The sequence below is a fragment of the Polypterus senegalus genome, chromosome 3 (assembly GCF_016835505.1).
Source record: "Polypterus senegalus isolate Bchr_013 chromosome 3, ASM1683550v1, whole genome shotgun sequence".
NCBI classification, from domain to species: domain Eukaryota; kingdom Metazoa; phylum Chordata; class Cladistia; order Polypteriformes; family Polypteridae; genus Polypterus; species Polypterus senegalus.
In genome coordinates, this window is record NC_053156.1 from 238,466,191 (window position 1) to 238,479,857 (window position 13,667).

A 13,667-nucleotide genomic window follows, 5' to 3' on the forward strand; every position below is an offset into this window, starting at 1 on the left:
TTATCTCTTGTGCTGGACAGGGATAGACTGACATTCTGACCATGATGGTTGCTACTCCCTTGCTTGGTCCAGTCCACTGGATGCCAGTATCTCTCTGACATACTATACCATAGTATCATTTAGACACACGCAGGGCCATTTGGGTGCCGTAATTCCACAGCGTGGCCTTGGTGGGATACTTGGGAGTCACTATGGGGTACTGTTGGGAAGAGACTGCCCTGTTGGTTGGAAGTTCCACCTGACTTAGAAATGTTTCTGGGGTGCAATGTTGTAGCACCATATGTTCTCCCAGGTCTGGTATAAAGGAGCTGATCCATCTCACCTGAGCAAGACAGAGCCAAAATAACCTGGCAGAAGAGGAGGAAGAAAAAGAAAGAAGAGTTGTTTATTGTGAAGAGACCTGTATGTAGGTATTTTGTTTAATAAAAACAGTTTTCTGAACCTGGGACTGAATCAGTGCAGTTGTATCTGATGTTTAGGGCTCTGAGATGGCCCCTACAAGTCACATTGACTCAATGAAAACAAGATACTGAAAACTTTTCTTGACCAACACTACACACAACATGGAGTAAAGTAGCAAATTTATAAACAATCACTTTTATGAGTAATCCTTTAACATGCTTCAGACTTAGTCCAGAGTTTTGCAATCTAGCTGTCATGCTCCTAGCTGACATCCCGACCAGAGGAAGGGATGGTTCGTTACCCAGACCGAAGGTTCTGAACAGGGAGATGGGCATCCCAACCATGAGGGAGGAAGGAGCCAGACTCGGAAGTGATGGCCAGAAAAGATGGAGGGCAGCTGTAATAGAAGGATTTTTCTAAAGAATCAGGAGAGCAGATGGGCGTTGGTCGCTCTGCACGAAACCCAGCTGCATTACTAATGTTTTGGGAGAAACAGCCGGGAATGTTCTAAAGATACAGCCAAGGTTATGCTGACTTGTTTTTCACTTCGAGGGGCTTCACTATTTTTGTGTGCCTTTTGGTACCAGACGCCGTCTCCATCAGGATAAAGGGGCATGCTGACTTGTTTTTCACTTTGAGGGGCTTCACTACGCAATTCTTATTTTTGTGTGCCGTTTGGTACCAGGTGTCGTCATCATCAGGACCAAGTGCAAAACAACACCGCGTCCCGTGGAAAGGTGTGTGTGCTGAAACTAATCACTTCAGTATACACTGCTTGCACGTAAGCCGCTTTGGGCAAGGACGCTCAATTAGTATATAAGGGAAGGTTTCGCCCTCAGTTTCTTTGGAGGCTCAACCGTGGGGACAGCGCGCACTGCCCGGTATTTGAAAGGCAAAATGAGTTGGTCCTCTGACAAGACTGACAAGCGGGCCCCCTCAGTCTACTGGTCTGGGATGATAGCTCTGTGTCTTTTTATATGTCTGTAAGTATTGTTTTGTTTTGTATGTCTGCATTATATGTGTTTGATTATTATAGTTGATTAAGTAAATAAAATAGAAGTATTGGACCTCTTCTCTCTGATTCTTTGCCTACTTATGTTCTAATCCCTTGAACCATTTTCCCAAATCAAAACAGCAGCCTACCAGAAGAAGAAGCTGTTGGGGACTATTTATCAAACCAAGGACACTAGATGGCAGAGGAACTGGATATCGGTGACCAGTATGGAACCAGTAGGGCATGCTGGGAAGTGTAGTCCAGCAACACAGCCCTGTTGGGGTCCCTGGGTGCTGCAGGGAGATGCGCTCCCTACAATAGGACTTCTCTATGACCCAGAAGTACTTCCATCGGGCAGTCACCCTGGCACCAGAAGTACTCTTGGGTCCTCAATCAAAGGGACCGCACTCCCTTGTCCAGGTGAGTTTGAGCTGGGAGGAATGAAGGCATCACGTAATTGGAGGAGGGCAGTGCAATGGTAAGAGTATTGTGGAGAGACGAATTGTGGATTGTAGAGAGAGCTAGATCATGTGTGCTTTTGCTACTTGTGGAGGATTGGGTGATTAAATCATCCTTTATTTGAACCCAGGACTCTGTGTGTGTTCGTGTTGGGGGTTTGGGGCCACTGCCGCCCCTGGTTTCCATCATAATTGGCATATTTGGCAGGACTTTCTGGCTGACTGCTTGGCAGAAAATCTGTTTTTATAAATTTTATTTTGATTGGGACACCCCTACATTTTTCTTGTATTTTTTTCCGTGGCTGTTTTACCTCTTGGGATGTGGAAAAAATCTGGCAAAAAGAATGGGAGAATACTATGGGGCCTGCCACTGGATGACACAGCTCATCTATGGACTTACCTGGTAGGAACCAAGGAGGACAGAATGGTGATACAACACACAGATCCCCAACAGTATCGAAGAAAGGATTGTCAACAGGAGAGAGACACAACGGACAACCTCTGCAATGAATATGAGGAAAGATTGGGGCTAGAGGTACATGCCACTACTGTGTTGAGGTCGGCAGATAAATGTTTTAATTATTTTTCAGATTCCTGCCTCTTCCAGCACTGAGAGAGCATCTTTTAACTCACTGCCTTACAGTCCACCTGGACAAGTTGGCGACAACGAGCAGTTCAGCCAATCCCTTCTCAATAATCTTGGGACTCTATTCGACGGGAACAGTCACGTGGATCCTACTGGGGCAAGCTGGGAAAACCAAGATGGCAACTATGGAAACAACAAGCTGCCGGAGTTGGACGAAAGCCCAGCCAAACCCCAAAGAAGGAAAAGATGGGTGAGTTGCTCGCTGAATTTTAATAGGGTCAATCAGATGGAGTAGGACAAATATACCGGTCCAGGCAACAAATGTATATTGCTGGGATGGATCAGTCCTGTCTGCGATCGTCTGGGCCTACTCTCCTCACCAATTTTACCAGAAGCATGTGCGGAGCCTCAACCGGATGTTGCCGTCACATCTGACTCCCGGGTAGTAGATGGAGATACCTGAAGTTCTTGCCGACAATTGTCAAAAAAAACAGAAAAGCCTATCGACCTGGACAGGCTTGAGAAATTGGTAGAGCCACTGTTGATGCTGTAAATTGTCCTCAGCAACATAGAAATGGCAATCATGGAGGTTGAAAAGCTCGCAGAAAACCTATTTAAGGCCGCTCAACAGTACCTTTGGCAGATTGGCTTAAAAGTAATAAATAAAATTGATTCGGCCATACAGGTGAGTGAATTCTGTGTAGTAAATCATAAGGGAGTGCAGGGAGTACCCTGATCCAAGTGAAGGGAGTCAAGTAACACTCACTCTGACAACTATGTCATGTGCCTCTGATGAGTTTACCCAACTTGAACCACGGGTCTCAGAGACTGCTACTCAGACTGTCAAGGTCAGGATGGGAAAAAATAAGGGACGCAGTGCAAAATGGACTCTGATAATACTGAGGAGATCCACTAAAGACTCATTCCTACAGCAGTAGGCGAAACTGTAGAGGTGTTTCCCAAGCTGGAGCCTATAATCAAGGAGACATTTCCCCTGATTAATGTGGAATGGGAAAAGTAAAAAAGACTCCATCCAAAGGGACCACAGATAACCTGATAGGGTGTTGAGTAGGATGGGCTCCCACTAAACACCAAGAAAAATGTATTTTTAAGGCCACACAGTAATGGGCCTCCCATTAATCAGTAGAGGGTCCCAGGCTGTTTGAAGGCTGTATAAAAAAATTGGCGGTTGTTCAGCAGGAAATGACATGCCTGATAAACTGGTGACAGCTGCCAATCAAAGCTGCCAGTCCATACCATACGCGAGTTTGTGTCCCTGTCTAGGTCACGTATATTGACGAATGAGCCGTCCAATCAAGGGGACTCACGGGGGTATAATGGACAGGAGAGGATGGGGCCTATCCAGTTTTCCACCTGTTTTGTAAGTCATTGAGGATGGTGTTTTTTGTGTTACAAGATGGGGCACCGATGAAGATTGTCCAACACAACACTGTCGTGTGTGAACCACTTCAGGGACAATTAAGACCGTCAAGTGCTCCCACAGATTCTTTTTGTTTATTTTCCAGAGGTTGAACAGTGGACATGGACTCTGGACGTGTGCCTCTGCACTGTATTTACCCCCTCATGGGACTGGACGCTGCGCCATGTAGGTCTCAGTTGAAGGGGGGATATGTAAATGCCACAGGGGTTGAACAGGCATCCCAACCAGAGAAGAGAATGGTTCCTTACCCAGGCAGGAGGTTCCAAACAGGTAGATGGTCATCCCAACCACGAGAGAGGAAGGAGCCAGACCCAGAAGTGATGGCCGGAGAAGATAAACAGGCACCATACCAGAAGCAGACATCGTTGGGGACTCTTCATTCTCCTAGGATGCTAGATTGCAGCAGCCCCAGATTTCGGTGCCCAGTATGGAACCAGTAGTGCATGCTGGGAAGTGTAGTCTGGCAACACAGCCCTGCTAGTGTCCCTGGGTGCCACAATGGGGAGCTGCGCTCTCTACAATAGGACTTCTGTATTGTTATGTGCACGCAGCCCTGCTGCGCAACACATCCTGCTTCAATGGCGACAGTGCATCTTCTCAGCCATATAAAGTTCATCACCACCGACTTCGCCAAACCCCGTTGCGCAGCGCATCTCTTAGCCATAGACAGATCTTCACTGCGACAACGCAGCCCCGCCACGCAATGCGTCTGCTGGCCAGGGGCTGATCGCTGACCCTTGGGGTACTTTAATTTGGCCAATGGCCTAGCCCACTTTCTCTTTGTCTCATTTTCTCCAGGATGATCCGATCCCAGTCACGGATCTGCAGCTGCAGGACCAACCTGCCGAGGAAGGTTATCAGTACCTGAACTGAAGGAGGGAGCCGAGGCAGAATGATTAATGAAGTCATTGCTTGTTTGCTGTGTTTGTGTGTCAAGGAGTGGTAGCTCCTGCTTCAATAAATATGCTTGCTGTTTGAAGTTAATTAATAAAGGTGGTCATTCTGAAGCCTAAGACTGAGCTTCATTTTTAGGGTGCAGGACACCCACGAATCACATTATGACTTGGTAGTACTTCCATCTGGTACTTCTGGGTCCTCAATAAAAGGAGTCGGAGTGATTCGGAGCTGGGAAGGAAGGCAACACTTAACTGGAAAAGGGCAGTGCCATGGTAAGAGTATTGTGGAGAGAGGAAGTGTGGATTGTAGAGAGAGATATCACTTGTGCTTTTGCTACTTGTGGGGGATTGGGCGAATAAACCATCCTTTACTTGAATCCGGGTGCCCTTGGTTTCCATCACACCAACAATTATTAAATTTCAATATATTCAAATGTAGCTTAAATATTCTGGAATATTTTACATCTTCATGAAGATTTGTAATGAAGATATTCAGGGAACTAGTGAAGACAATGAAAATCTGCAGTGAAGGTTACAGTTAAGACATGAAGTGAAGGTGCTCAATGAACTAATGACAACACTTAATATACTAAAGGTGTACAGTAAAAACATGCTTGTAAAGGAATACTTCACCCAAAAATGACAGTGTATTTTATTATATGCTACTTACACCATGTAGTTTGTAGTGATGGTTGAGAGAAAATTGTTATGTCATGTTTTCATGCAGAATGGAAGTAAAAAAAAAATTCTGATAGAAAAGAAGTCAATAGTTACTAACATTGGACAACATCAAACATGAAAAAAATCTGACATTAATCATGTTGCAAAATCCACTTGCAAAGTCATCTTGTTGTATGCTCACAATAACGTAAATACATTGTTTTATTAAAATATTAAGTAAACCATTTCTGGAAAAAACTCTTGCAAACTAAAATGGAATGCGCTCAGATGCATTTGAATTTGAAGTCAGTCAGTCAGTCATTACCCAACCTGCTATATCCTAACTACAGGCTCACAGGGGTCTGCTGGAGCCAATCCCACCCAACACAGGGCGCAAGGCAGGAACAAACCCAGGTAGAGCGCCAGCCCACTGCAGTGAATTTGAAGTCTTTCAACATTATTAACACTTTAACCAATGAATGTGGAGCTGCTGTATGGCAGTAGTACTCAACACTGCCCATTCATCCTTCTTTACAAAACCATCCATTATTCCATTTTCTGAACCTGATAATAAATTACAGGGTCATGAAAAGAGTATCTCTACATTAGAAACCTAAAAGCATGAAATAAACTTAAACAGGATATTAATCCATCAAATTGCACACTTGCTACTTACACATAACAGACCAATTTAGGTGTTCCTATAAACCTAAGAGCATGTCTTTGAAAAGTGGGAGGAAAATGAAATGCAAATTAACTATTCACTTTTTTTAAACATGCTCTTCACTTCCTTATACTTTCATTAATGATAGCAAAATGTAGTGTAACATATGTAATAGTTTTAAATATGTGTTTTTCATAAAATTTCTTCTATAACCTGGTAGTGAAATGACCTTCAAAATGAGTTCACTGGCTAGCCAGGAAGTCCTGTGAAATCCTAAAATCAATTGAAACGCCAGATTCTGAAAAGCATCTATTTCCAAGTCTAAATTCCTTATAATATATCATGTTATTTACAATTAATATTTTTGAACTTTAATGTTCATTATATGTAAAGTGCCAATTTTTTTGAATAATGAATATATACTGAGCATTACTTAACTGATTTGTCAAGATTTTACTTATGGGAATCTTAGCTAAGCTAACAGGGAATTGTAAGTCATTCAAGCAAAATGTGCATTTTACAAGCTCATGAATTCCTATGGGGAACACTACAAGCCTGTGGTTAACCCAATGACATTTCATGATATCAAAATTAAAGACATTAACCATATGCAAAAGTAATTTACTGTGGCCAGCTTTACATTTGGAACAGCATTTGTTTCCTTCCTCATGCAGAGTTTACAATGTTTATGAAATTAACTGGCCAAAATTCCTCTGTGTAGCACATGGGATTATATATTTTATCATAATAGCATCATTTTACACTGAAGACACTTAAACGTTTATCAAGAAAGATGCTGTAATAAAGCAGCTATTACAGTAAAATAGTAGTCAGTAGTTAATTATGTATGGTTAAAGGACTGGACAAAGGCAGACCTAGACATAGACATTTTTTTCACTGGTTAAAAAGTAGGAAATAGCATCTGAAAATATTATTCATCTAAACCAGTGATGAGATGGAATATCTTTGGAGTCAATCTTTTGGGATAGAAGAATTAACCTGAGGGTTATATCTTCATTCATCTTTTTATAAGTTAATCTCTCACCTAAATCATGTCGTAGTTTATACTACAATCACCTAAATAATAACACTTATATTTATCTGTAAATGTATTAGGGTGTGTGGCATATGATGTCATTTGGAATATTGGCTAAAGGTTGGCTCAAAGGTTCCATGAGCATCCGATATTAGTGATGCTCCGATTGATTGGCTGCCGATCTAAATTGGGCCAATTTTAACTACAAAAGACTTGACTGATCATAAAAAATGATCTTTTCAGACATTGCTTTTCTATGCTTTATGCTAATTTAGTATGAGGTTGGGTTTTTTTTTTTTTGCAGCCAGGTGGAGGAGACTCTGGAAAGGTGAAGATATGATCTAGAGAGGAGAGGAATGAATGTCAGTATGAACAAGAAAGAATACATGTGTGTAAAAGAGAGGGAGGTCAGTGGAATGGTGAGGATGCAAAAAGTACAGTTGGTGAAGGTGGATGAGTTTAAATTCTTGGGATCAACAGTACAGAGTAACAGTGATTGTGGAAGAGAGGTGAAGAAGAGAGTGCAGGCATGGTGGAATGGGTGGAGAAGAGTGTCAGGAGTGATTTGTAACAGACGGTTATCAGCAAGAGTGAAATGGAAGGTCAACAGGACCTCTCTATGTTAGCAGAGTTAAAGATGCTAAGATGCTAAGATTGCTAAAGATGCTAAGATTTGCACTGGATGTAACAAGAATGGATAGGATTAGGAACAAGTACATTAGAGGGTCAGGTCAAGTTGGACAGTTGGGAGACAAAGTCAGAGAGGTGAGATTGCGTTGGTTTGGACATGTGCAGAGGAGAGATGCTGAGTATATTGGGAGAAGGATGTTAGGGATAGAGCTGCCAGGAAAGAGGAAAAGAGGAAGACCTAAGAGGTTTATGGCTGTGATGAAAGAGGGCATGCAGGTGCTGGGTGTCACAGAGCAAGATGTAGAGGGCAGGAAGATATGGAAAAAGATGATCTGCTGTGGCAACAACTAACGGGAGCAGCCGAAAGAAGAATACATATATATATATTCTCTATATATATTTACTGTATGTGTATAAGGTTTTCAATAAAAGGGACCGTACTGCCTCATAAAAGCGAGTGAAAGCTGGGAGAAAGACGAGCAACACTCGACTTGAGGAGGGCAGTGTGGTGGGGAGAGGAGAAATGTTGGGAGGAGAAGTAAATTGTACTTAGTACTTTTTTGAGGTATTTATTTAATAAACACCCATTTATTTTAATATGGGACTGTCTGGTGTGTTTGTGTTGAAGTTTGGAGCTTTCCGACATCCCCTTGCCTTCACAATATAAAAGTATTTACACTATATAAACATACTAGGAGTGATGAAAAGTTTTGCTCCAGGCTTTAAGAGAAACAATTAAAACCAAATTTTAATTTTTCAATATACTGCTTGTGAATCCAGTGTTTTGCAGAATATTCGTTGAAGCCAATCTAGGGTCACAGGGGCCAGAGCCTATCCTGTTGATAATACTTTTAACCTTATTTGGACAAAAGTGTCTCACATCATAACTTAATGCTTCCTGTGTTTAGCCCAATTTTGCAACCACTTTCACACATTTGCCTTTTATTTCCACTTAAAACGTACAGCATACTTAAGTGCATACAGTATGGCATATCAGTGACAACATCTGTCCCTAAAGGAATGTAAACTGGGACATGGACGTTAACTAATGCAACAGAGGATCAGTGGAACAGAAGATAGAGGCAAACTCAAGAAGTGCAGCTATAAACCTACCAGATTTGGAGAGTAAGTAAATACATTCATAGTTAAAATAGTTCAAGGACATATTGTACTTAATAATTAGTGAAAAAATTGTCCATTAAAATTACAACAAAAAGAAAAATTAACACAATAAATCTCACAACTCATATCTTCCTGTTACCATCAATTTCTAAACAGTTTGCAAACTCCTGTGCAGTAGTAACAAGTATACCCACATTAGGAAATTAGGAAAAAATTATGAAGGCAAAACTAAGTGAATACCTGCTCTTGCTTGCCACAAGGAATGGCACCTCACCCTGCACCTTCTAGGCAAACCAACCATCCATGCTATGAAGCTGCATTGTCCAATGCACAATGGCACAGTCATGCACTCCTGCTGCTGCTTGAGGAAAAGCTGACAATAAGAACCCAAGCTCACAACACAAACTACAGGCCTTTGGCCTATGAGCTGGTGTGCTCCTCCTTTCCCAATAACACACAATGACACTACTGAGTGCCAGCCCCTGATATCTACAAAAAAGACATTAAAACTGAAAAAACAATGAGTTTGAAATAGGTCTTTTAACTCACTAAATTCCACACCTTGTTTAGGGAAAGTAAAAACAACCAAGTATTCCTTCATAATGTGTGTGAAAATATCACACAGTGTTACTTTGTGTCTTTTTGCATGTGTTTTAATAATTGTAACTTATTAATAATACTTGAAAGTGGAATAAGCTGAGTTGAATTGAATATGTTTTGTTTTTGTTCAGCAAGCTATTTGGTGGTTGCATTACTTATTTCCTTTATTTTCGTTTCCAGCTGGCTCTCTCTTGTTATGTTTTTCAGGGGTTCTGTCTGTCTGAAGCCCAGGTAAAAATGTTTTCCTGTTTCTGCTTGTCCTTGCACCTGCTAAACACAATTAGCTAGCTGTTTCCGTCTTCTGTTTGTTTGTGTGGCTGGCCAACCCTCGTCATCAGTGACTGCAGTATTTGTTCTTCTTCCTTTCTGTAACTGTATTGCTCACAACAATATTGCATCTTGTTTGTCTGTGCCACTGGATTTTCCTTGTAAATGTTAGCCACCTTCTAAGTCCAATATCTGCCCGTTCCTACTTGTGAGTGATGATTATTAGTCTAATCCTGTGGTTCCCAAACTCAGTCCTTGAGACCCACTGTGGCTACAGGTTTCTGTTCCAACCAGATTCACAATCAGCGATAGCAATTGATCTCATATATCTCATATAATTAGCTGGTCTTCTCTTCTTTTTTATTCTCTTCTTTTATGCTGCATTCAGAAAAGCACAGTATTTTTCAATTTGTTCATCTATAAGACATTTAGAAATATTTATATTTTTGCTATAGCTTTAAAAGGTTATCTCTTTTATGTTGTTTTCTTATTATTTTGCCATATTCTGTGTAGTTTGCTCCCTTCAGTGTATCCTAATAATGAAAATTAAAACCAATCAGAGCAGACACCCAGGCAAACAATACTGAATGATGAAAACCTACAACTACTTCAACATCAAACTTAGTAATCTACATCTACAAAACTGTGGTGAGAGATGACATGCAGGTGCTCTCATGTTTATCATTTTTGTGTTTACTGCTTTATTGGAATTCTTTTGTATTTGTAGTATTAATCATTTTTGTCATTTAGTATTATCAATATGCACACAACTTTATTATAACACAGTAAGTTTTATAAAAACTACACACTGTCATGTGGACACCACACATCGTGGGAGCCAGCCTCACACACCTGATTTTATCATGCAGTTATCATACTATCTCATGTTTCTTGTACTTTTATGTACCTTATGTAGTGCAGTAAACTTAGAATTTACAGTAATTATGGGCCCAAAATATTTTCATTTTCATTTTGCGTTTGCAACAGGCCTACACCCGTTTGATGCAGCTCAAAGTGCTTTACAAGATGAAGAAAGAAAAAAGAAAAATAGGCAATACTAAGTAACAAAGAATAAAGTAAGGTCTGATGGCCAGGATGACAGAAAAACAAACAAAAAAAAAAAACACAAGAACAGCCAGCCAGACCCCACTGGGCATTCTACCTAATATAAATAATCTAAATCAGTCCTCATGTTTTTCAGGTTTCACGTGGAAGAATTACATGATGATGGTCATGTGGACATCTATCCTTCAATCCATCAATGTAGGGACTGCATGGTGCCTTGATCAGGTGGTGGTGGCGCAGAAAAAGAGAAAAAGAACAGCAGAGAAAGTAGTATGGATTGCAGAGTCATGATAAAAATGATAATTAAATGCATATACATAATATCAGGGTTACACATATTAAAATACTGTAATGGGTTTTTAGCAGTAAAATTCTCCATTAGGGAGGGGATTTATATAGTCAATACCCCTGCTAGACACAAAGGGGCCTTGTAGAGTCCAAATAAAAGATTTACTTTTGACAAAAATGATCTGTAGCACAAGAAGCTTTGTGGAGCACAAAAATAAATTAAAAGGCAATCCAAGGCAAAAACAGTCACAATACAAAATCCAAAATGATCTCAAAAACACATTACAGGTTAAAAAATCAAGTAATCACAAAAGACACAGCAAAACACACTCTAGCACATTTGAAACTGCCAGGAACTATGGAGACCTTCCAAATTTATAGTACAGAGGACAGTTTCTGTCAGTAATCAGTGGGTAACCCTGCCTTTTAGGGGACCAACCACAAAATGCATTAGTCATAAACAAGGCATTGATAAATAGACCCTGGCTGAAACATGATGGCCTACCTATTGAGTCTCGAACCAGGCTAAATTTCTTTCTAGGCTTCATCTGGAACCTCAAGGCCTAGTTTGGAAGTAAAGTCTCATTTTGAGATTGGCGAGCCAGCAGAGTCATAACACTTAATTAATCTTTTTGATTATATGGGTAACATGCTCTGGCCTTCTGTGTCTTTGTGGTTTGGACTCTGGCATGTCCCATGATTTACAGTTTTGATTTCACCCAGCCTTTGTAAATCACTCCTTATTTAACTTCACTGAGCCAGGTGTATAATATATTTACACCCGGAAACAAACCATGAGTGAACTTTACCTAAATGTAGGAGGGAACAATTAATTAATTCCGTCTTGCATTTCTAAACCAATCCAAATACTATCAAATGTGGAGCTCAAAGTAGGGGCAGTGGTTTTAAACAACAAAGAGCAATGGGGGTCTTGTTAACATTGTCCGACTGACGTTAGGCATGTGGTTACAATGGAAAAATCTCCTATGGCTGAAAAGTCTCTGAATGTATAATGTTTGTCATGTGTGCAAAAGGCACATTATATGTGTTAAAAATAAATATAACCTGCTACAAGAGAAATATCTTTCAGTAAAAGAAGATAATAACTTGAGCATAAAAAGACATCATTACACTAGTGCTAAAGGTGAAGTTTGCATTGCCACCGACTATGTGTGGCCTTTTTTTACAATGATATAGTTGGAATCAATGTGAAGTTTCAAAAATTTGTCAGTCTTTGTGAAAAGATGAATTGTAAAATATGAATCTTCTCGTTTGATTTCTTAGGAGACTGTGTTTATTTAATTGGGTAGTGACATCCTTTACATGTTCTATAATTATAGCCAGTGTGATTTTCTATGCTGTGGTGTGCTGGGTTGATAACATCAGTTCAATAGAGCCCCATCGAATCAACAAGCTAATTAAAAGGGCAGGATTGATTATTGGACACACTCTGGAACTCCTGGAGGTAATAGCAAAGGAGAGACTAAAAACAAAACTCAGTGACATTATAAACAATGCTGCGCATCTTCCCTCTAACCTAATAACATTAAGGACTTTCAGCCAATGAATTATTAAGCAGAAGTGTGTCAGGAAACACTGCTTGGGTGCCTTTATACGAACAGCAATATGCCAGTATTTTATTTTATTTTTAGTCATGTGCAATTAGTGTGTGAATGTATTTGTTTAAAGAGTTCTATCTATCTATCTATCTATCTATCTATCTATCTATCTATCTATCTATCTATCTATCTATCTATCTCTTCATATAAAGTATCTATCTATCTATCTATCTAGTGTGATTTATTGTCATGTCATTTTTTTATATTTTTACCATGATGTCTGGGAAGCTTTTTTTGGTGTCATAGTTCCTGTATACCACATGCCAATGGAAAAACAATGTATGATGTTGTTGGGCTTCCACTATAAAATGGTGGAGCCCAGAACCTCAGATATCCCTTGATGGATCAAAGAAATACTAATAAAAGTCTTTTAAGAATACTGTAGTTAAGAGAAAAAAGAAACTCCAGGAATGCTGTCTTTTGCTTATTGAATCCTTTTTTGTTATTCCTAGCTATGCATTTGTTTTTTCTATTTTGGTTTTAATTCTAGTTATCACTTATGCTTCACCTCACAATAATTCAGGACACATCTATGCTGTCAACAACATACCAAGGGATGATGAGGGACCATGAGATGAAAGGGTGTTTTCACAGATAAATCCCCTAGCAAAAGACCAGAAGACAATAAGTCAGTGACTTTAGTGCAACACATCATTATAGAAATCACCATATACAGCAGTGTATTGAAGCTTTAAGTAATGCATCAGTATTTGTCCTGTCTGCTGCAGCTTCCCATGAACCCCAAAGACCCTATCCACAGAGGTTCTTGGAAGATTCTAATAAATTCTAAGGATTATCAATCAGTGCAAGTAAATTTTTTATCAAAAGCCACAGACTTACTTGACTGATTGTGCCAAGGTAGCTTTTTTATTATATTGCTTATTGATAAATCACTAGACTTGTCTCAGCATTATCCACTAGTAAACATCCTTGTATATT